Here is a 24,435-nt window from a genome sequence, read left to right as displayed (position 1 = left end):
GTCACTTGGAGCCCTACCTTTCCCAAATATCCCCCCAAGTCCCTACACCCCCTTTCCTGGGGAGGCTTGAGAATAATATCCTCACCAATTGGTACAGGTGAATACAGACCCAAACCCTTGGATCTTAAGAACAATGGAAAATCAATCGGGTTCTTAAAAGAAGAATTTTAATTAAAGAAAGGGTAAAAGAATTGCCTCTGTAAAATCAGGATGGTAAGTACTTTACAGAATAACAAAAGACTCAAGAACACAGAGGATTTCGTCTCTAGCCAAAACCTTAAAGTTACAAAAACAGGGATAAACCTCCCTCTTAGCACAGGGAAAATTCACAAGCTAAAACAAAAGGTAATCTAACGCATTTCTTTTCTGCTATTACTTACTATTTCTGCAAGACTAGATGCTTAGTTCAGATATACTTAAGAAGATGGAATTTCCCTGCCTGGTTTCTTGGCTGGCTCAGAGAGACACAGACCAAAACCTTCCCCCCAGAGATTTGAAAGTATCTTCTCCATTTATTAGTCCTTTTGGTCAGGTGTCACCCAGGTTATCTGACCTTCTTAATCCTTTACATGTAAAAGAGGAATTAGCCCTTTACAAGGTAAATAAGAATTTTATGCTACCTATAGCTGTATGTTTATGACAAATATAACACCCACAAAATGTTTTTTAAAATATCCAGTCATTCAGTTCTTCATTTAGTAGGCTTCCTCTTCAAAACATAATGTTGGTAATAACCTTGGTACTCATGCCTTTTAGGGAGCTTGTAGATGGTAGAGAACTTTACAAAAACACATAATGACTAATAAGTGTCCTTTATATTTCTTTACTGCTTTGTGAAAACACTTTAAGAAATTCAGCAAATAGTATAATATAATAACTTGTAAACCTTGTGGTTTCCAGACCCAGGTCAGTTGTTCATAGTATCTCTTCAATCATTGTCTCAGCAGCAGTGGAAATTACACTCCCAGCTCAAAGTGAAGACAATACTACCAGTCTTTCCTTTAGAAAAAAGCAATGTAATAAAGAGTGTGTTGCTAATCTGCATCTGGTGTGCTTGTTAAATATAACACAAAGCCTCATCACATTCAAGGCTTGCCTTGAAACTGATCCACAGGGAATGTCTACACTTACTGGTAGATCGGCACTGCTGCAATTGATACAGCGAGTGTTGATTTAGTGGATCTGGTGAAGACATGCTAAATCATTGGGAGAGCACTCTCCCATCAATATGTGTACTCCAGCTCCCTAAGAACCATAAGGGAAGTCGATGGGAGATGCTCTCTTGTAGACACAGTGCAGTGAAGCCACCACGGTAAGTGGATCTAACTATGTCGACTACAGTTATATTATTCACGTAACTCAAGTTGCATAAGTTAGATCGATTTACCGCGGTACTGTAGACCATCCCACAAGGTGCAATAGATGTAGAACTTATGCAAAGGAGCTGATTATAGTTACCCTCCGCAGACTGCACTGGGTTCCAATATGACAAAGGATTTCAGGCAGAATTTTCATATTAATATATAAACTCCATTATCTAGGCCTTACGTACTGTGATAGACCCAGGCCAGCTGGGAACAGCAGAGTAGTCGAAGGGAGATATACTGGCCACTGGATAAGCAGTTTTCTGTTCCCTGGGTGACCAGAGCAGGGGCTGCTCCAGGCTAATGAGAACACCTGACTCCAGTTAACCTGTTAAGAGTCAGGTGAGGCTGTTAAGCACCTGACTCTAATTAAGGCCCCTCTGATGCTATAAAAGAGCTCACTCCAGTCAGGCCAAAGGAAGCGAGGGAGCCAGAGGAGAAGAAGTGCGTGTGAGGAACTGGGAGCAAAAGGTGTCCAAGAAGCTGAGAGTGAGTAGGTATACTGCTAGAGGACTGAGGAGTACAAGCGTTATTAGACATTAGGAGGAAGGTCCAGTGATGAGGACAAAGAAGGTTTTGGGAGGAGGCCATGGGGAAGTAGCCCAGGGAGTTGTAGCTGTTGCACAACTGTACCAGGAGGCACTCTAGATGGCTGCAGTCCACAGGGCCCTGGGCTGGAACTCGGAGTAGAGGGCAGGTCCGAGTTCCCCCCAAACCTCCCAACTCCTGATCAAACACAGGAGGAATTAACCTGGACTGTGGCTTCTACCAAAGGGAAGGTTTCTGGGCTGTTTCCTGACCCACAGGGTGAATCTGTGAGATGAGCAAATCCACCAATAAGTGCAGGACCCACCAAGGTAGAGGAGGAACTTTGTCACAGTACCTATGGAATTCCTCTCCTGCCCAGCATCTACAGTCAGTAGGGACATTTCTCTGTCAGTTTTCCTCCCAGACAAGTTCTGCACATATATCTCATTGTCAGACTTTCGTTCATGCTGCAACATCTGCCTGTACATTTGGCAAAGAGAAGGGCAAAAAGGTCAAAGACAAGTAATGTTTTAAATACTTGCTAACTCTCCCTTTCCATGCTATCCTTTTGTGTAACATTGGGAACTGAGCCCTTCTTTTGGTTAACTGGTTTATCTTGCAAACAATTGGTTTCTCCTATGCCAGATTCCTTTGCCTTTTGTGATTATGTATTTGGGTTGCTTGGTTATCTTTGACTAGTTTGAAATCCATTGTACTTGTTTTTATGACACTGAGACATGATAGGTGCCGTTTCAATGTTTTAAATAAGTAAACAAATCTATTCCAAGTGTCCAGCTATATTGTCAGTAGACAGACAAATGACAATTAATAAGTGATCTGATATACTGTGCAGCTCCAAAAAGGGACAAACCAATAAAGCACATTGGGGAAACTTCCAGCTGTGAAAAATACAGGAGTGTTTGGCTTGTTCTGTTCTGTTGGCAGCCAAAATATTGTGGCATTTCCATATCACTGTGCACATTTGCTACATTAAACATATATACGTATTTGGTTTGGGAGACTTGTGCACGACTCTTTAAATAGTTCTTTTGAGGTCCTTTTTGGCATATCTAACATGAGAAGCTTCTCTAACTTGAATAAATACCTTCAATGTTTCTAAGTTATTGTTGGTAAAATTCCCCAGTGGTGCACTGGGGAGAGGTGTACAATATATAGTACAGGTCTCAACCTGCTATAATTATTGTTTGGCAGTATTTTCTACATTCTGGAAATAACTTGTATTGCAATTTGGACGTGAGGAGAAAATATGAGCTAAGAGTAAAGATTAATCCTTTCATTCATTCTGATAAAGATTAATGCATATGGTTATAAAAATTCAAGATCATCCTTCAGTTTTTAATAAAAAGGACTATATTACCTAAACAAATCTTTTCTTACCAAGAAATAGTATATATAATTCTGGAACACAGTGTTCTTGGGGTTATTGCAATTTTTACTCTTGTTTACAAATCTGAGATCTGATGACAAATATACAAAACATCCTGCATAACTGCCAGTTGTTGCTGGTTTTGCAAAAAGACTAATTATTTCAGTATGGATATATCATCTTTTTTTCTGTAAGTAAAATGTAGTTTTTACTACTGGCAATGTGCATTTTTTCTTTTAGAATTTGGCAGAAAACTGTAAAAGAAGATGCAAATGGCATTCTACCCGTATTGTAAAACGTGCAGAGCTATCAAAAAATCTTCAGTTATTTCTTTGTGCACACCTTATCACTTGTAAGATCTCAGCTACAAAAGAGATAAAAGTATAATCACTTGAGCAGTACAGAGCTTATTATACAGAGTTAAGCATTGTTGATTCCATGCAGTTTAGGGTAAACACACTACTCAGTATATTACAATATTGTAAATTTCCAAGGCTAACTTCTCCTTCTTCTCTGTTATACAGAGTTAAGCATTGTTGATTCCATGCAGTTTAGGGTAAACACAATACTCAGTATATTACAATATTCTGTTTTCAAAAGTTGAAATAAAATATATTTTAAAAATAGAAACTTGTAATCCTACTTCCTGTATGGTCCATCACTAGTGCACTTTCAGTGCTGCCCTTTGGGAAAACACAAATAGCAGAGATGAGCTAATGGCTCCAAATCTTGATGTCATTATGTCAGTGGCAAACCTCCTATGACCTGAGTCTGACTGGGATCAGGCTCACCGTTTTCAAAGGTCTTTGTGCATGGTTGGGGAAGCTTGGCTTTGTGATCCCTGATACACCCAATGGGGTTTTTCTATTTGTTTATTTTCAGGAGCACCAAAATTCACCACATGAAGACAAAAGATCACACATTTGTGAATATATCCTGTCCATTACTCCACACTTTATCACTTATGGGATTAATTTACAATACATGCAGTGTTAATTTCATTTTTAGTATTTGCATGACAATAGCACCTAGAGGCTTCAGGTGAGAGCCCCAGTGTGCTAGGCACTGTACAAACTCATAGTGAGAGACAGTGCTTTTCCTGAGGACCTTTCAATCTAACTATACAAGGCGGACAAAGAGCGAGAGGGAAACAGTGGCATAGAGAGGTCAAGTGATTTGCCCAAGGTCATACAGAAGGTCAGTAAACCCAAGTATCCTAGCTCCCAGACGTGTATTCCGTTCAATAGGGCATACATCCAACCCTACTGCTAGAGCTCTGCAGAATGGGAACTTCATTACTCCTATGTGCTGTAAGATTCTTGGAAAAGAAACCACTTTTCTCTTGTGCTTATTAGGCGCACTGGAGTAGGGTTCCATCTGAGTAATTGCATCAACAACCTGGGGGCTGTCATGAATCTAAATAAGTGGACCAATTTATTTATTTATTTGCACACAGGTGCTGAGCATCCAGCAGTTCCCATTGACTTCAATGGGAGCTGCTAGGTACTAAGCACTTTTGAAAGTCAGGTCACTTATTAAGGTACCGACGTATGGATTTCAGAGCATAGCTTTAGACGCTCCATATTTTACAATTTTGTTCTAGTTCTCTGGCAGTTATTTGTGGTCTGATTTTTTTCAAAGGTGCAGTACAGGTTCATCTAGGGTGACCAGATGTCCTGATTTTTTTGGGACAGTCCCAATATTTGATGCTTTTTTTTATATGGTCTCCTATTATCTCCCACCCCCTGTCCTGATTTTTCACACTTGATCTCTGGTCACCTTACTTTCATCACCCACTAGCTTAAATATGAGCTGGGGTTGCTCAGCACTACAGAAAATCAGCCTATGAATGCACTCAGCTCTGTACACTTAGCTCACCATAGCAGATGATTAGCAATGTTTAAACTTCAGAAGTTAACTTTGAGATTAGATTTTAATCATCAAAATTGTAGAATATATAGGGCTGGATGGGACCTCAAGACGTTATCTAGTCCAGCCCTCTTGTGCTGATGCAGGACCAAGTGAGCATACACCATCTCTCACAGGTATTTGTCTAACCTCCAATGATGGGGATCCCACAGCCTCCCTTGGAAGCCTATTCCAGTGCTAACCATCCTAGTAGTTATGAAGTTTTTCCTATTATCTAATCTAAATCTTCCCTGCTGCAGATTAAGCCCACTGCTTCTTGTCCTACCTTCAGTGGACATGGAGAACAATTGATCTCTGTCCTTTTTAGAACAACCCCTAACATGTTTGAAGACTGTCAGGTCCCCCCTCCTCCTCAGTCTTCTTTTCTCAAGACTAACCATGCCCTATTATTTTTTTACCTTTCCTTATAGGTCAGGTTTTCTAAACCTTTTATCATTTTTGTTGCTGTCCTTTGGACTCTCTCCACTGTATTCAGATTCTTCCTAAAGTGTAGTGCCTGGAATTAGACATATTCTAGGGTGACCAGACAGCAAATGTGAAAAATCAGGACAGGGGTTGGGGGGTAATAGGAGCCTATATAAGAAAAAGACCCAAAAAATTGGAGTTATCCCTATAAAATCAGGACATCTGGTCACCCTACATACTACTGCAGCTGAGGCCTCACCAGTGCAGTGCAAAGGGAGACAATTGCCTCTCATGTTTTACAACCCAGAATGATATTAGTCTTTTTACCAACTGCATCACATTGTTGGCTCATATTCAATTTGTGATCCATTATGTCCCCCGGATCCTTTTCAGCAGTACTACCACCTAGCCAAGTATTCTGCTTTTTGTATGTATTCATGCATTTCATTTTATCCTCCTAAGTATAGTATTTTTTACTTGTCTTTATTAAGTTTCATCTTGTTGATTTCAGATCAATTCTCCAATTTGCCAGTCATTGTAAATCTAATCATGTCCCCAAACTGCTAACCTGGTGTCATCCACAGATTTTATAAGCACTTTCCACTCCATTATCCAAGTCATTATTGGAAATATTGACTAGTACAGAGCCAGGACTGATCCCTGCATAACTGTACTTAATATGTCCTCCCAGTTTGACAGCAAACCATTGATAACTATTGTTTGAGTAGTCTTTCAACCAGCTGTGCGCTCGCCTTATTGTAAATTCATCTTGATCACACTTCCCTAGTTTGCTTATGAGAATGTCTTGTGGGACTCTGTCAAGAGCCTTACTAAAACCTAGATATATCATGTCTACTCTTCCCACCCATCCACTAGGCCTGTAACCCTGACAAAGAAGGAAATTAGGTTGGTTTGGAATGATTTGTTCCTTACAAATCCATTTTGGCTATTATGTATAACCCTATTATCCATTAGGTGTTTACAAATGTATTGCTTAATAATTTGTTTCAGTATCTTTAGAGAAATCAAAGTTAAGCTGACTGGTCTATAATTTTTCGGGTCCTCTTCTTCCTCTTTTAAATATAGGTCCTAAGTTTGACCTTCTCCAATCCTCTTGGGCCTCGCCTATCCTCCATGTGTTATTGAAGATAATTGCTAATGAGTCCAAGATTGCTTCAGCTAGTTCCTTATTTTTCAGGCCCTGCTGACTTTAATACATGTAATTTATCTAAATATTCTTTAACTGTTCTTCCCCCCCTATTTTGGCTTATGTTTCTTTCCCCTTGTTAATATTGCATTAAGTCACAATCGTTTTAGTGAAGACTGAAGCAAAATAGGCATTAAACACCTCAGCCTTGTTGATGTCATCAGTTCTTAGCTCTCCTTCCCTGGTAAGTAGAGGATCTACATTTTCCTTCGTCTTTTGCTAGCTCCCAATGTATTTAAAGAACTTCTTATTGTCTTTTATGTCCTTGGCTAGATGTAACTCATTTTGTGTCTTAGCCTTTCTGATTTTGTCCTTACACATTTGTGCAATTCTTTTATCTTCCTCCTTAGCAATATGTCCCTGTTTCAACTTTTTATAGGATTCCTTTTTTATTTTCAGGTTATTAAATAGCTCCTGATGGGGCCATGTTGGCCTCTTACTATTCTTCCTATCTTTCCTTCACATCAGGCTAGTTTGCAGTTATGCCTCTAATACTATCTTCTTAAGAAACCACCAGCTCTCTTAAACTCCTTTTTCCCTTAGTTTTTCTTCCCGTGGAACTTTACCTATCAGTTCTGTGAGTTTGTTAATGTCTGCTTTTTTATAAGTCTGCTGTCCTTTTTTTCTGCTGCTTTCACTCCTTCCTCTCCTTAGAATCATGAAATCTATAATTTCATGATCACTTTTATCCAAATTGCCATTGGTCTTCAGATTAGTAACCAATTCCTCCCTGTTGGTCAGAATCAAGTCTAACATGTCTTTTTGCGGATACAGACTAACACGGCTTCTACTCTGAAATCTAAAATGTCTGTCCCTCTAGTTACTTCCTCCACTTTCTGAAACAAAAAGTTGTCCCCAATACATTCCAAGAACTTATTGGAAATTTTGTGTTTTGCCATTTTACTTTTCCAATAGATAACTAAGTTGAAGTCCCCCAGTGCTACCAGGTCTTATGTTTTGGATATTTCTATAATTTGTCTTAGAAATGCCTCGTCTACTTCCTCTTCCTGTTTTGGTGGTCTATAGTAGACCCCATACCATGAGGTCAATCACTCCTTCACCCCTTTTTATAGTGGTCTGACTCTCACATGTGTCTGGATCTCATAACAAGTATATATATTCCTGCTGTTATACAACATCTTCCTTCCCCCTCCCTCCTTCCTGAAGAAGCTATATATATATATTTATATATAATATATAAGCTTTATGCAATATTCCAGTCATGAGATTTATCCCACCACATTTCTGTAGTGCCAATGAAGTTATAATGTAGTTTACAGACTAAACAGGACCAATTCTTCCTGTTTATTCCCTATACTCCTTGCATTTATGCTTAGACCTCTATGATATTGAGCAGATTCCCCCACCATTATCCCTCTTGTTGCTCCTGTGACTCTATTCTAATTTTCCATTCCCTTCACCCTCCTCAACATTTAGCTATCTCTTAAGGTCACCAAGCTTTGGCTTTTGTGACCTGCACCATTTGAACCCAGTTTAAAGCCTTCATTGTTATGCTGAGAGAGAGATGGTTCTCAGCATACCTAGAACTGTGAGTCACCTTATTACCCCCCCTGCCTCCAGCATGAGGAAGAGTTTCTTGTGCTTAACTGAGTGTCAGCTCTTTGACGCCACCAGCCTTTTAGCTACACAGACACTCTCTTCTGGGTTCTGCCAGACCTTACTTTGCTTTGCAGGTTAACACTAGGTAGATCCCAAGGCCCTCTGAAGTGTTGTTCTGTAATGTCCAGCCCCTCATGCAGTGTGCACTCACAAATACCAGGTCTGCTATCCCCAGCAGAACAGTGTATGCGGCACAGGATCAGCAACTTAATATCACAGTATTTAAATATATTTCTAGTGAAAAAAAGATAAGTTTATTACCAAAGATGCAAGGTTCAAGTGAGTGAGTAAGGATATTGGAATCAAAACATTAATATAAAAGAAAATCATCACACACTTGCTAGAGACTAAACATAACTATCTGGTTAACCTCCTGTCTAATGAAGTTTCTTACCCAAAGCCTTTTACAGCATCTTCAACTAAGGTCACCTGAGATCTTGTTTTCCTAAATATAAATGCACTATCTCTTTACTTCCTAAGTGCAGTATATGGGGTACCTTCTTTGCCTTTCGCTTATATCCAAAATTCATTGTCTGTACTCAGTCAAGATAACCACCTCTGGCTTATTTTCCTGTATGCTGCTTCCCCACTGAGTTCACAGCCTTGTAAACTAACACAATGAATATCTATTTGCATGCAATGCTTAATTTACATCTTGACAGAAAGTTTGTCAATTCTGCATTGACTTTAAAACATTTTCAGTATATATATACTCATAACTCCTTACATAGTATCCGTATGTACATTTCACTATGATATTGCTGTCCAGTGGTACCTTGCTTTCATATAAGACCTCACATAACATTATCTTGGGAACCAGAGGGAATGTACCAGAATCAGGACATTCCTGTAGCCACCTTGTCAGTTGACATTAAGGGTTTTTGGGTCACATTATGATAAGATGCTCTTGGTTAGGTGGATCTCATCTCTTCGCAGCAGTCCTCCTTCCCAGAACAGCACTCCCTGCTCCAGGAAGCCAAAGCCCTCCTGTGGACACTATCTGTACAGCCACACATTCATCTGCAGGATGTGTGTGTCCCTAGCTGGGCTCTTACCCTCAGTACCGGATTTACCATGGCACCACAATGGCATCGGGCCCACGGTCCAAAGGGGTCCTGGCCCGGCTGCTCTTCTCCACCCCCTGCTCTCTCCTGCAGGGGCAGAAGCTTGGTGCTGCCGGCGCTGGGGCTCCTGCTGCAGCAGGGCAGGCTCCGCCCGCAGCAAAGCTCCCCCTCCCCTGCCTCTTCTCCCAGCGTGCTGCGTTCCCACCCCTCCCCCTCCTCTCCCTGCTGTTCGTGGGCACAAGGGAGAGGGAGGAGCAGAGCCGAAGCATGCTCGCCGCTCAGGGAGGAGACGGAGAAGAAGAGGGGGTGGGGCCTTGGGGAAGGAGGTGGAATCGGGGCATACTGCCTCCAGCCCCTTGATGTGAGCCGATCAAGGCAGGGGGTTGGGAGCACCCCCACAACCCCAGCCCACACCCCTAGCCCCCTACCCAGACTCCTGCACCCCCCACACACCCCAGCCTCCTGCCATGACTCCTGCACCCAACATACCCAGTCCCTCCACACCCAATGCCCTGAATCCTGCACCACCACCCCCACATTCCCACCTGCACTCCTCGCACCAAATGGGATCTGCCCCAGGTAAGCTCTCCACACCCCAATCCTGAGCCCCCTCCCTCATCCTAACTCCCTCCCAGACCCTGCACACCCAGCTCAGTGCACTCCACCCTCAGTTCAGTGCAGAGAGAATTGAAGAGAATGAGCTAGAACCAGGGAGAAGGTAGGTACCCACTCTATGTGGGCAGGGGCTGGGGGAGATCCTGTTTACCCTCTCCCCAGCCCTGCTGTGCTTGCAGTTTACCCCCAGCCCTTCTCTTGCTCCAGGAACAACCCTAGGTCCCGCCCCACTGTGCTTTTGCCCCTGGCCTCGCCTTTCTCCAGCTGGGGACCAATCCTTCACCCCGCCCCACCATGCTCCACTGTCAGGGTGGATAAAAATCATTGATTTTTATCAAATCTGATTTTTTTTAATATAAATTGGATTTTTGAGGAAAAACCCTATCTAAAGATAGATACATTATAGCTCATCGTGGAATAGGAATTATAAATTCTAATTCTATAGTATGAGACAATACAGTCATGTAATGTTTAAGAAAAGTTTTGTAAATGAGTTCCAATAGTTCATGGATTAGGGACCCAATCTTATGGGATCCCACAGGCTTCTATATAGATTATTTAGGTTAATATTTCTCAGTGCTCAGTCTAGAAGATGCCATCAGAGATGCTTAATTTTGCAGTGCTCAAACTGTGGATTTGTGTCTCCAGAGGTAACATGCTTGTTAACAGCAAAAATGTTTTTAAATTAATAAATAATATATAGAGGTGAGAAATAACAGACCTCAACTCTATTGTCCCTCTGAAAATGTGTGTACACAGAATCAATCCCCTACCTCTCTCTAAAAGTGCAAAGTTTTCAAAAGTTCAATGAATAGAAGATTGTTGGGGGCAGAATAGATCTGGACAAGGAGAAGATGTCTGGAGATAAATGTGAGAAGCGAGGGACATATGCTTTTTTGTTAAATAGTATGTTTGCTGTTGAAGAAAAAATCTAGAATACTTAACGTTGTTGTTTTAGTTAAATAAAACAATTTAAATGTCTGTCTGGTGATGTTCTCCTCTGAATACAGCATGGCAAGAAAATCCTCCAAATATTAATGATTAACCTGTTGAATTGGAGATAGTTCACTTCCCAATGACTTCATAAATATCTGCTTCAATTATCTTTGGTAAATGAAATAACCAAACGATCATTCATTTTCTGATATAGCTGTAAAACCCATCTGAAATGTTTTCAAAATAAATCACTGTTTAAAAATGTATAGTGTGTAGCTTCTAAAAATGAAACCTACATCTATCTCTGAGTTGTGAAGAATATGTATTAAGGTTATAACAACCAACAAGAATGGACTTTTATGTAAAAAACCATGATTAAATCGAGTCTTCTTGACTAGTGATTGAAATAATAATTTAAATCAAATCCACCCTGCCCACTGTGCTCTTGCCCCGGCCCCTTTCTTCCCCGGGGGACCCACAAATATGTTTGGCACCAGGCCCACAAAAAGTTAATCCGGCCCTGCTTACCCTCCACTGAGAGGATGGAGGAGAACACCTCCTGCACCCTGCACCTTCCTCCCAGAGCCCCATAGTCACGGCTAATCTTTCAAGGGCCATACTTGGCAGTATCATTAGTGCCCATCTGGATGAGCAGCATGTGGTAGTGGTCAGAGGGATGATGAGCCTCAGCTAACTTCCTGTAACATATTGCATGTGGGTTCAAGGCAGGCAGCATGCCTCCCAGGCCATCACATCAGGTTGGCATGCCTCCGTCCCCCTCAAAAGGGATTTCCTGACCACTATCACTCTTCTAATGGGCATGGTGGCTGTGAGCCTCCTAACCTTGTTGGGTGGGGGCAAGTGGTGCCTGCTCCTCACCTGGTGTTTCCAGTACAGCATGCCGGTTCTTGACCTCAGGCAGGGAACCTGGGTGGAGAGTGGAGCACCATCTACCGCCTGTGGTGGCCAGCAGTGAGTCTCCTCCCCACAGACCCAGTGCTGCTGTACTCACCTGTAGTCGGCCGGCATCCTCCACCCCACAGACACTTCTCACACTGAGTGGTTCCCCCCTGTAGGATTTCCTTTGGCCAGGGACATTCAGGCTGCATTCCCAACAAGTCAAGACCAGGTCAAGATATCTGTCCGGCCAAGGCCCACACAGGAATGGGCAGAGGAAGAGCTAGCAGTGATGGAGGCAAAACACCATTTTCTTCTCATTGCAGGTTCTTCCTTGTGGAGTACCAGCAAGTTAAATGCGGGGAGATGTGACACCCTGCTCCCCTGGGGCACAACCTGGACTGTGGGACCACTGTGTCCCCTTTAACTGTCTGGATCATAGTACCTCTCATATTGATCTGGTAGTGACAAGCAGCCCCTTCAGGCTTCACTCTCAGACAGCCATTAGTTTGTGAAGGCACTCCAAAAGTTTCATGAAGGCTCTCACAGACTTTCATGAACTATAGAGAGACTCCAGCAAATCCCCCTAGCCCCAGCCTTGAACCCCAGAAATGTACCATCTTATACTGCTCAAGACCTTCTGTTGAACAATGCAAGCTCATGAATTTGTTTCCCACTTTGTCAAAGGATAGTGGACATGCACCAACCTTTGTAATCTGAGAAAATTCCCTAAGGACTTAGGACATACTCATTGGTAAAGATAAAACATTAAAATAAGTTTAACTACAGAAAGGTAGATTTTAAGTGATTATAAGTGTTAGGCATAGTGTTGATTATCTAAGAAATAAAAGGTAAGATCACAGTCTAAATCCTAAACTTTATCAAACTAAGCAAGATTTGAATCAAGCAGTTTTTCTCACCCCACTAGACATTGTAAGTGGGTCACAGTTCTTAATACACAGGCTGAATTCCCTGCTTAGCCTGGGACCAATCTCCCCAGTTAAAAGTTTTTCTTCCAAATGGTCTTGTTGCCTTAAGAATAGGTGGGGGAGGAGATAGATGGATTCATGATGCCACGGCCCCATATTTTATACTCTCGGGTCATGTGCCTGGAAAAATACTGGCTCCAATATGGAGTCAAACATGACATGTCCTGATACGTTGCTGAGTCATGGAGTTAAGCAATTCCCATTATTAGAGCTTGAGCACCTGTCTCTTACTGAATTGTAAATCTACTGTGTAAAATTCCCTTGCTGGTCAATGGCTAGGTGTGGGTCACCATCTTTGTTGCCACTGGAGAGCTAGCTGTAGGCATCTCCCAGACTCACAATATATTTCAGTAACAACATGTAGCAAAATCTCATAACTCCACATACAATGATGATAAACATATTTTGACAGAACAATCAGTGGGAGTTACAAGGTGCTATTCTGAGGTACAATATGTCACAGCTCCCCCCCTTACTTTACTGCAAGAGTGTTAATCACTGACTAACTTGAAGGCAGTGTGTGTTAGGGTCCTCTTGAGTTTTAACAACATAACTTCCAAGTGTTGCTAAACATTGTAGTGTTACCCACATAGGCTTTTGCAAAGTTCTGTGCATCTTTTAATACTTTATGGACCAGTCTAATGACCTCAAAAGTTAGCAAATGTGTTTCCTCTGGGTTGCTAGAAAGCCTCTCTCTCTGACATTGGTGTCAAATTCCTTATCACAGATGGGTGTTTATAAGTATCTTTGTCATACCACACCTTCTCTCTAGACAGTCTCGTTCTGAGGTTGGTTGATTCAATACCCATTGTGTCATTTACCTCCTTCCTGAGCCTTTGCCTGTAATAAGTTACTGGCTTTTCTTTCCCTTCAGGGTTCCCTTCTGCTTGGGGTTTTTAATCTAATCATGTTTCTGGGATTTTGGTACATCATGGTCTGGTGAGATAAAGGTTCAGGGGAATCCTGCCTATTGGCTAGCTCTTTGTGGAGATGTCTCCCAACCCCAGGGTTATGCACATGCAAAAAGCCCATTTCCCCACATGGAGTTAAATTGTATGCCTTACTCCTAGGACTGCATCCTTCCCCACATCCCTTTCCTAGAATGTTATGATTTGTGATCTTTGGGTTAGGAGTGTCTACCCTTTGATCAGATATTTTTGTCTCCAGCAGTGTGGTCTTAGCTGCTTTCAGTGCCTTACCAGCCCAGAGGAAGCTGCCCTAGCCTCTGCTGACCAGGTCAAGTTGCATGCTCACAGACACCTTCCCTCTCAGTAGAATCTGCATACTGTCTTAAAGAGACACTGCTTTTCATGTGAAAGGCCATGGCAGGTTCAGGTAATAACCATGATTACAGAATACACAGTAACTATCAGCATCATTCACTGGAATGAGAAAAGGCTATCAGCTATTATTACTTTGGCTTTAAAATTCCCAGAAGACACAGATGTGACTGTGGAGTATTTCCTCTTAATCTAGAGATGGAATTTGTGGGACATTTAGCCTTATGCTAAGTTTTAGAAAAATAGTTTTCCTATGTACAGCTCTGTATAGAGAATGGATTACATATTTTTTTCCCCTAAAGGACAGTGGCAAGATTAAAGATCATGTACAGGATTCTTCCTTTCTTGGGCTAGAAGGAGGGATATTGGCATATTTCCAACAAGATCATGCTTTCTAAGAAACAGAGCTTTACAGTTTGCAGCAAGTCATATGTTTAGAAATCTGCTCTTAATTCCTGAATGCCTAAGTGCTGGAAGACATATGGTATATTTCTAAATACAATTTAATTCAATAGCTATTTTGCCATTGGTGGACTGAAATGTAGTTTATTGGCTAAAAATATAGCTAGTGCAAACAAGTCTGAATAGCACAACAGAAAAACAGTTTGTCTTCTTGTCTCTTAGTTTACTAGTCTGTAAAGACCTGATCCTTTGCACAAGGCATCTATTGACTTCTGTATCAAACCCAAATGTGCTTTTTTTTCCTATTCTCCCCTCTTTTTTTTTTACTAGCCTGTAAGAATGAAAAGTGTTTTTAAAATGATACTGTTTTTGTTTTTTTATTATGACACAACAACATACAGGCACATATTCTTTGTTTTAAAATATTATTTCCTGACTGACGTATGACAGATTTTACAGCTAGAGCAAATGTGAAACCTTTGGGGGTAAATTGTAATTAGAGTTGTGCAAAATAAAGGACAGATTTTCTATTTCAGTTTGTGCTCAAAACACCTCCATTCAACATCTGATAATTCCACACCTCCTGAAATGTCTCTTTTCTGCATAATTCAGGACAATGTCTCTTTTTGTTGCACCGAATAATACGGAAGCACTGACAGCCAGGATGGCTCAAATTGTGTTCCTTTTTGATTTTTGAGCAAAGGTGGAATTTCAGGCGTTATTGGATACCCAGAATCTTAGAAATTTTTCCTTTGTGAGGAGAAGAGAAGGTGGGAGACTAAAGCCTTGTCCCAACTCAGGCATAGCCACGATTTAGCCTTTGGTGGGCGCTGACTAGCTGACCCCTAAGGATAAATATGGAGGAAGTCAGGGTTTGCACTAATTAGCTCAATCAGGATTTATCTCAGTTATGATCAGCGGTATTACATGTAGCTTTTATCTTAGATCTTGGCAATAAAATAAAAATAAAATCACAAAACCAGACCAACCAAACAAGTTAGTATGATCACTCTTAAGAATGTGCTAGTATATATTTTTTGATTCATGTTCCAGTATGTTAAATGTACATATATTAAGATTTTCTTTACAATACCATTTATCTTCCTATAGAAGGCTCTTTTGATTAGCAACCCCCTCCCTTGTTTTGTAACCATGCAGTTTTTAATATAACCCTTGTTGAATAGTTGCACCTTTACCATGCACATTTACCTCTCAAGCTTCTGGGGGAAATAATTCTATTCAATAGATCCCACTTTCTTTTTGTATCTGCCTTTGATTTAAACCCATAGGAAAAAGAAATTACATTTACTATAAGAGATAGGATATTATATAGTTTCCTTTAGAGACTATCAGTTGCTGGGTAGATAATGATGCTTGAAAATGTAAACTACAATATGGTTCAGGAAGATGGTCACTTATCCTGAAAATGACAGAATAATAATGTGTTAAGAGTGACCCTTCATCCTGCTTGAAATAATTGTTTGAAAGCTTAAAGTGTGGTTTTATTCTGAAAAGTGACTGTATAAGTGACAAATTCTGGCTGAACAGGTCTGTTTCTTCTGTGCATTTAGAGTCATACCTACTGACTTGAGTGACATACATTTTAACTCTTTTATACTCATATTATAGCCCTGCACAGCTCCACAGCTAATAAAGATTGCACTAGATTCTGTTTCTTCTTGTGTACCATTAACATACTGTCCAACTGCCCAAGTTTGGCTGGGACTGCTCTGTGGTTTTGAACTCAGTCCCAGGGACTCTAAGTGCTGCCCAAATCAGCTGTTGAGGAGTGTCATTTTTTTTAAAGTTATGTACTTGCCACTAGACAGCCATGTACAGAGTAGGAAAGCAGCAAGCTGAGTGCAGCTTCCTGTGGCTTCCTGCGTCCAGGACCAAATTAAGTTAATGCAGGACCCTCTTCTGGTTGCACCCTTATGGCCTAGCACTCCCCCTGGAGTGAGAAAGACAGGCATCCCTCCTCATGACAGTAATGGTAAAGGCATATACAGACCAGTTGTGTTCGTTACGTTGCCCAGAGACTGACTCTGCTGCAGACCCTGATTCCTGACAGTACCTATCCCTTGAGGGCACCTCCTAGGGGACTTAGGGCCCAGTTTCTCATAGTACTTCTGATGAATCGCTCACAGTAGGTTGTCTCTACTAGTTCCCAATGCTGCTCCTGTACCATTGCCTTCCCAGTCTACCAGGTATTAGAACCTTCCCCTAACTCACTGAGAGTCCAGGATTCACTGGACCAAGTATTCCTCCTGTCCGCTGACTATTATCGGTGGCAGGTTGGAGTGGTCTGGGTATGAGTTCTTGATGAAGAGCTTTAAAAGTGAGATGTGAATGATGGGGTGGATCTTCCAGGCAGGACCAGTGCAACTCATTAGGCGACCTAGGCGGTCGCCTATAATGCTAACATTTGGGGGGCGGCAACCGCAGCGGCCGGATTTTTGGCCGCCGCGGTCATTATCAGTATTTTGGGGGCAGGACCTTCCGCCGCCTCTGTCGGGGGCGCCATTTTGGGGGCAGGACCTTCTGCTGCCTAGGGCACCAAAAAGGCTGCCAGTGCTCTTGCTTCCTGGATATGAACAGCTGTAATCTGAAGGCCACTGGGTTTACCAGTTCTGTAATCTTGAAGGGGTGCAGTTTGTTGTAGTCTGGTTTGGCGGATAGGTGGCTTGATTTTAGGTACTGGGCAGAGAGTCACACCTTCTCCCCATGGCCATATTGGGGGCAGCCTGACAGTCTAGTACTGCATGGTGTTTACAGGCTTCTTTGGTAGACTGCAAGTTTTATCTGAGCTCCTGGTGCACCTGGTGCAGGTGGGAGGCTAAATCTGCGGTGGCCATGAGGGGGTAACTTAAGGCTAAGCTAGGGTGGAAGTAGTGGTGAAAGCCATCATTCCCAAAGAATGGGCTATGTTGGGTTGAGACATGGATTGCATTTGTGATATGCAAATTCTGTGTAACACAGGCTGGGTAGCCAGTCATTCTGGTGGTTACTTAGACAGCAGATTGACACTCTCTGTTTACACATTAGTCTGTGGGTAACAGGCAGGTGAGGTGAGGTGCCAAGGAGTCTGAGAAATTCCCACCAGAGTTGAAAGATGAACTAGGATATCAGTCTTTTGAACAGCTCATAAATAAGTGGTAAGAAGTACTGGTTTTGGACTGTAATCTTCAGAGTTTGGTAGTCCACGCAAGGCTGGAGGAAGAGGCCTTTCTTCACCATAAAGAAGATAGGGGCCCCACTGGGGACAAGGAGGGTCTCAGCAGGTTTTCTGCAAGTTAGCTCCAGTGGGCTTGTAGTTCCAGTCTGGAGAAGGAGAAGATGTGCCCAGATGGAACCTCTGCTCCTAGCTAGAGGTCAATGGTGCAGTCACAGCTGCAATAGAGCAGGAGGGTGTCTGATTTCTTTGTGTCAAACACATCCCTCCTGTAAAAACCTGAAGTGCATCTTCAACTATGCTCATGACTCAGGTCATCAAAGATCACTCCCATAGCTCTAACAAAATCTCAAATTGTACTAGTAGTGGACTTGATTTTTCCAGGAGCAGAGACGTCAGGGCCTCCCCCATAAGCATGCTGATATCATTCCTACCTGGGCTTGCTCAGTGGAGTATGACTATGGCTGTAGGAGAAATAGAGTCTGACGCTGATTTAGGAATCTACAAAATCTGTGATGATTGCTATTGAATTTTTCAGGCAGAGGGAGGTTGAGCAGAGCACAGATTGGAGCTGAAGGCAGCATGCCTGGAGCTTGCAGGATTGCATTTTGCACGTCCAGGATGGCAACCTGGGCCAAGAAGATCTGTATGGCTTCCACTATCTCCATCAGAGATATTGACCTTTGCAGGATCCATGCTCCCTATATCAGCTGTAGTTTCCTTATTGTTGGTGTCTTTTGGGCTGCTCAAACTGTCAGAGTCTGGGCCTTGGGTGGTGTTGCCTAGTGGTTTTTGCAGGAGCCTGTAGCTAGGAATAGGAGCCCAGAGACAGAGCTAAAGTCAGAGGCCAGATGCCAGAGCCTAGGGACAGAGCTGAAATCAGAAGTCAGGAATCAGAACCAAAGGTCAGAGTTGGGTTACCTGGCATGAACCAAGGCAGGAGCAGGACTGGAACAAGTTGTGGCAAGGCTGGGAACAAGCAGGCACAGGAGTTGTCGCAGCCATGGATTAATGCTTTGAGCAGGCACCAAGCTGCTGCTGGGTTTCAGAGCTGGACTGCTGATTTTTCCCACTAATTAGACAGTATAACCAGTCAGGCAGCCTACTACAAGATATCTGTGCTAGTCAGGTTGGCCAGAGACTGGCTCTGCCACAGGCCCTGATTCCTGTCACCTGTCTGCATGCTCTGCCCAATGCCAGCTCTCCATTAGAATACCTCCAGCCAGCACAGTGGGAGCACGAGCCTCTTTAATACTTCAGTAAAAGGGATCAAAACTGAGTTGGGTCGAAAAAGGCCCAGTGTTGTGAAGATCACAGGCAGAAAAATAACAGTCACGGAAGAAAGACCTAAATATTGGAGGGAGAATAGGATCTTAACAGCAGGAGAGAAAAATAGAAGATCTCATTGGGAAGAGAGAAAATTATGCTTTCAGTAGGACCATCCCCATGCACTTTCCGAGGGAGGGGGGCAAAAAAAGGAGAAAAGCCCCAGGTGTTCTCAGGGGAAGGCCCCTGGGGAGAAGAAAAGACTTTCAGTCTTCCCCTGCCCAAGAAATGTAGTATTGGAGAAGAAGAAAGAGACATGCCATTGTCCCATTAAGATCTCATTATTAGACTAGGCCTGCCATCCTCTCATATGAACAATCTTGAGAGGGCCTCTCTTCCAGAAGACATCCACTGGTAGGGAAAGCATATACCTTCTCTCCTATACCTCTAAAGTCCTCAGTTCAGTGTGAAAAAGAAAATAATGAATATAATAATATGAAAGGTACAAAGTTTTGAGGGATGGATATACTGTAGCTATTGACACTACGCTATTTTAAAGGTACTCAGTACAGAAAAAGTCCTACAATAGAGTTAAATTCTGTCCTCAAATGTTCATGAGCAACTCCCACTGCCTTATCCTAGAGCAACAGTTGGGCAATTTCATCTCCTATATTACAAAGTTCTGTTGGAAAGAGCTCTCCATACTGATAAATTTCAGGTCTCCATCCAATATCTGAGCATATATAAACTAATTTTTCTTAGACAAGAGTCACCCTTTTTCTGAAACTCCAAAATAACTCAATAAATTTTCTCCAAATGAAAAAATGAAATAAAGTCTGACAGGATAATCTGAGAAAATCCACAGAATCCCCTGAGGTGATGCTAGTATTAATATATTTCATGCAAATGGGAACAGCTTTCACAGCTTTCACCAGCTGGCCTCCTTTTTATCAAATCATAATCAGTGAAGTATCTGTACAGGTGTTTGTGGATAGATATATTATTTTTCAGGTTTGAGTCAGTGAACTATATGTGCAAGTCTATGTGTTATATGTATTATATATACATTTTAAAAATATTGTCCAGTAAGAGATTTACATGCATTTATCAAAGGTCAATAAAACCATTCAGACTGGATTTCATAACATTTTTTATTCCTAATGCATTTGAACATCTAAGCATACTGTCAGCAATGTTAATACTGATTTTGGCACTGACCCTCCAATCAGATTTTTGTGTGTGAACCGTATGCTCCTGTGGAGTCCTGTTGAAGACAGTGGGCTTCAACAGAGATGGAAGTGTCAGCAGATCCGATTGCCAGGACCCAGCTTTAGTAGTTATTTTTTCTACAGTATATTTTTAGGAAAAATGAGGGACTGTAGGTGTCGAATGTTTGTGCAAGTAGAAACTGTTTTAGATCAGACATTGTACTGCTGAGAAGGGTTAAAAGAACAAGAGGGCTATTAGACTGTAGAAGTCCAACAGGTAGTTCGAAATTACTTCTTTTTCATGCTGAAAGTCTGTTGGGTTCCTTTCTGCACACCATTAGTGGATATTGACTTAAATAGGACTAAACCTTCTACGCTACACAAATAGCTCAAGTTACATCCAGAATGCTGAATCTTTCCCTTCCTCCAGCAAGTAGTTTTTCTCCTTAGTATTAGAACATTTTGTAGAGATAATGGGCGGGGAGGGAGAAGAGAGATTAACCTCATCCATTATATGGTAATGGAGGTCCAAGGTTATCTTTTACATCCATTACAGATAAATAGAAACATTGAACAGATATGCTGCAGATAGAAATTGAAGACTGTCAATGAGGAGCAATGTTTTCACTCCTGTTGGCCTGACATACCTCAATGCACCTAAAAAAGTGTTAATTTAGCTAAAGGAACAATACAACATTTTTTCCATAGAACTGAACATTGTGGTGTCTTTTAGGAATAGAAGAAATATAAGTTGCGTTTATCATAAAAAAAACCCACCCTGATACTTGTGTATATGTATCTGTCTTTTGTGTCTGCATGAACGGTTTCATATATGATGGTATGGTATGTTGTAAAGGTTTCACCAACATAAGTTAGTGATTTCTGCATTACAAATGGCCTACACAGATCATCCCAAATGAGTGCCAGTAAAACATTTACATCACTAGATCATTAACTATTCAGTATATGCTCATATATTTTACAGAAAAACAAATGTAGAAATATTTGAGTTTTTTAAATTATTGGTACTTTTATTCATCTTGCTCCATCTGTAATGCCAGATGTGGGTGTTGATGTATATGTATATTAGGGCTGTCAATTAATCACAGTTCATGGATACAATTATCACAAAACAAATTCACTAGATTAAAAAATAGTTGTGATTAATCACAGTTTTAATTGCACTGTTGAACAATAATAAAATAGCATTTAAATATGGATGCTTTCTACATTCTCAAATATATTGATTTCAGTTACAATACTGAATAAAAAGTGTACAGTGCTCATTTTATATTTATTACAAATATTTGCACTGTAAAAAAGATAAACAAAGAAAATAGTATTTTTCAATTCACTTTATACAAGTCCACTCAGTCCTACTTCTTGTTCAGCCAATTGCTAAGACAAACAAGTTTGTTTACATTTACAGGAGATAATGCTGTATGCTTCTTATTTACAATTTCACCTAAAAGTGAGAACAGGCATTCGCATGGCACTGTTGTAGCCAGTATTACAAGTTATTTACATGCCAGATATGCTAAATATTTGCATGTCCTTCATGCTTCAACTTTTAGGCTTTAAAGTTTTACATTGTTTTGTTTTTTAGTGCAGTTATGTAAAAAAAAATTCTACTTGAATAAATTGCATTTTCACAATAAAGAGATTGCTCTGAGAGATTGTATGAGGTGAATTGAAAAATACTATTGCTTTTGTTTATCTTTTTTACAGTACAAATATGTATAATAAAAATAATATAGAGTGAGCACTAGACATTATGTATTCTGTGTTGTAATTGAAATCAATATACTTGAAAATGAAGAAAAACATCCAAAATACTTATAATACATTTAAATTGATATTGTTATTGTTTAACAGTGTGATTAAAACTGCAATTAATCACAGCAATTTTTTGTATCTTGCAATTATTTTTAATAGTTTGACAACCTCTCTCTCTCTCTCTCTCTCTATGTATATATACAGTGGTGAGCTGGAGCTAGTTCGAATCAGTTCATGTGAACTGGTTGTTAAATTTAGAAGCCGGTTTAGAACCGGTTGTTAAAGGGGTGGGCAAACTCTGGCCCACGGGCCACATTCGGCCCACAGGACCGTCCGGTCTGGCCCGCCTGAGCTTTTGGCTGGGAACAGTCCCCTGGCTTCCCCCCTCTCACAGAGCCTCAGCATGCCGCACCGCCGGCACCAGCGCTCTGGACTGCTCCTGGGCAGCTCTGCAGCTCCTGCTGCTTTCAGCGGCATGGTAAGGGGGTGGGGCTGCGAGCTCCAGCGGGCCACGCGGCATCCATACACACTGCCCTGAGCAGCATGGTAAAGGGGCTGGGCTGGGACTGGGAGGAGGATTTGGATAAGGGGCAGGGAGTGGTTGGAGGGGGTGTAGGTTCTGGGGGGGGCGATCAGGGGACTGGGAACAAGGGAGGTTGGGTAGGCGTGGGAGTCTCAGGGGTCTGTCAGAGTGGTGGTGGATGGGGTTGGGGCAGTCAGGGGACAGGGAGAGGGGCGAGTTGGATAGGGGGTGGGGTCTGGGGGGCAGTTAAGGTGGGGGGGTCTCGGGAGCAGTTGGTCAGGGGACAAGGAGCGGGGGGGGGTTGATAGGTTGCGGGTTCTGAGGCAGGCATTTGGGGGCAGGATGTGGGTGGGGTTCAGATGGGGGAGTAGGCTGTTTTGGAAGGCCCAACCTTCCCTACCAGGCCCCTGATACAATTTTGCAACCCCGATGTGCAGGGCCGGTTTTAGGAAGTGCGGGGCCCAATTCGAACAGTTTCGACAGAGTCTCAGCAGGGATGACTAAAAACAAACACATAAAAAAACATGTAGGACTAAAGGACCCACCATCGAAGTGCCGCTGAAGACCTGGTAGGGAACCGGTTGTTAAGATTTTGGCAGCTCATCACTCTCTCTCTCTCTCTCTCTCTCTCTCTCTCTCTCTCTCTCTCTCTCTCTCTCTCTCTCTCTCTATATATATATATCTACAATTAGAGTTAATAAAGAACTATTAGTAACTTCCGCAATTATATGAACTAATAGTATAGTTTAAAACTTTTTGAGGCAACGACTTTTGTGTTTGCATAGCACTAGCATATTGTGGGTACTATTGGAAACAGATAATTACTATTATGTATGACTTTTTTACTGGTAGCCCCCACAGTGTACTAGGTGCTCTGCAAACATAAAGGCCTGATCCTACATTCGTTAGATTATTAGCACTTTCCACATATAACTACTAATAAATAAAACTGGCTGGGAAACAAAATTTTTGATCTATGAAAAATTTCAGTATTTCATAAAAAAAAAGATGAATCAGATGAAAATGTCAAAATTTTTTCATGGGACTGAAATTCTGAAATATTTTGTTTCATAAACACCAAAATAAAATATGTTCCTCAGAATCCCATGTTCCACAGCAGCCTGCCTGGCAGGCTGGTGGAATGCCAAGTTTCCTATGCTCCACAGACTCAGCTGGCCAGTCAGGCAGATGGCCAGTTAGGGAGTTGGCTATCTGGAAAGCCAGCCAGCCCAGTAAACCAACCACCGAGGGAAATGGGCAGCCCTCCTACCTGCCTGCTGTGTGGGAAGCTGAGGAGCCAGCCAGCTGGGGAGCTGTGTGACTGGGGAGCCAGGAAGCCCACCCACAGGGTGGGTAGCCCAGAGAACTAGTTAGTTGGGAAGCCAGGCAGCATGGAAAGTCAGCCAGCCTTTCCCAGTAGAGCTGGGTGCCTGGTATGCCAGGGATCCGTGGGAAGCCAGCCTGCCAGTGGGACTGCCAGTGAGCCTCGGGAGCTGGGTGAGATAGTAGGAAGCCAGCCTGCCTGTGTGCCTAGTTTCCATCAAAAGTTTCAAGGGAAATGACATGGTCCTGCAAAATATTTCAAGTCAATCAAATCAGCATTGTCTGATGGAAAACTGTTCAGTTGGAAATGTTTTGACCAGCTCTATTGCTAAAGTTATCTACAGTAGTTATGTGTATCAGAAATAGTGTTTTTCATCCAGGGTGGTGTGTTTTTATTTATTTATTTAAAATATTTTTAGAATGAATTCTGGAAATGTATATGAAAAATCTTACACCTCTCTTTAAGGGGCAACTGTTTTTTACAATTACTTTTCTCCTGCTCCACAGATCAATATATCTAATGTGCTTTGCCTTTAAGAAATCA

General features: G+C 41.9%; 1 protein-coding gene across 1 annotated transcript in view; it reads left to right on the top strand.

The window, feature by feature from the left end:
* The window catches only part of SEMA5A (semaphorin 5A), a 630,546-nt gene that overhangs the window by 369,047 nt on the left and 237,064 nt on the right, over nt 1-24,435 (top strand). The gene's annotated exons all lie outside the window — the stretch shown is intronic.

This window comes from Gopherus flavomarginatus, chromosome 2 (assembly GCF_025201925.1).
Source record: "Gopherus flavomarginatus isolate rGopFla2 chromosome 2, rGopFla2.mat.asm, whole genome shotgun sequence".
Classification (NCBI taxonomy): Eukaryota; Metazoa; Chordata; order Testudines; family Testudinidae; genus Gopherus; species Gopherus flavomarginatus.
This window is presented reverse-complemented; position numbering and strand designations above follow the sequence as displayed.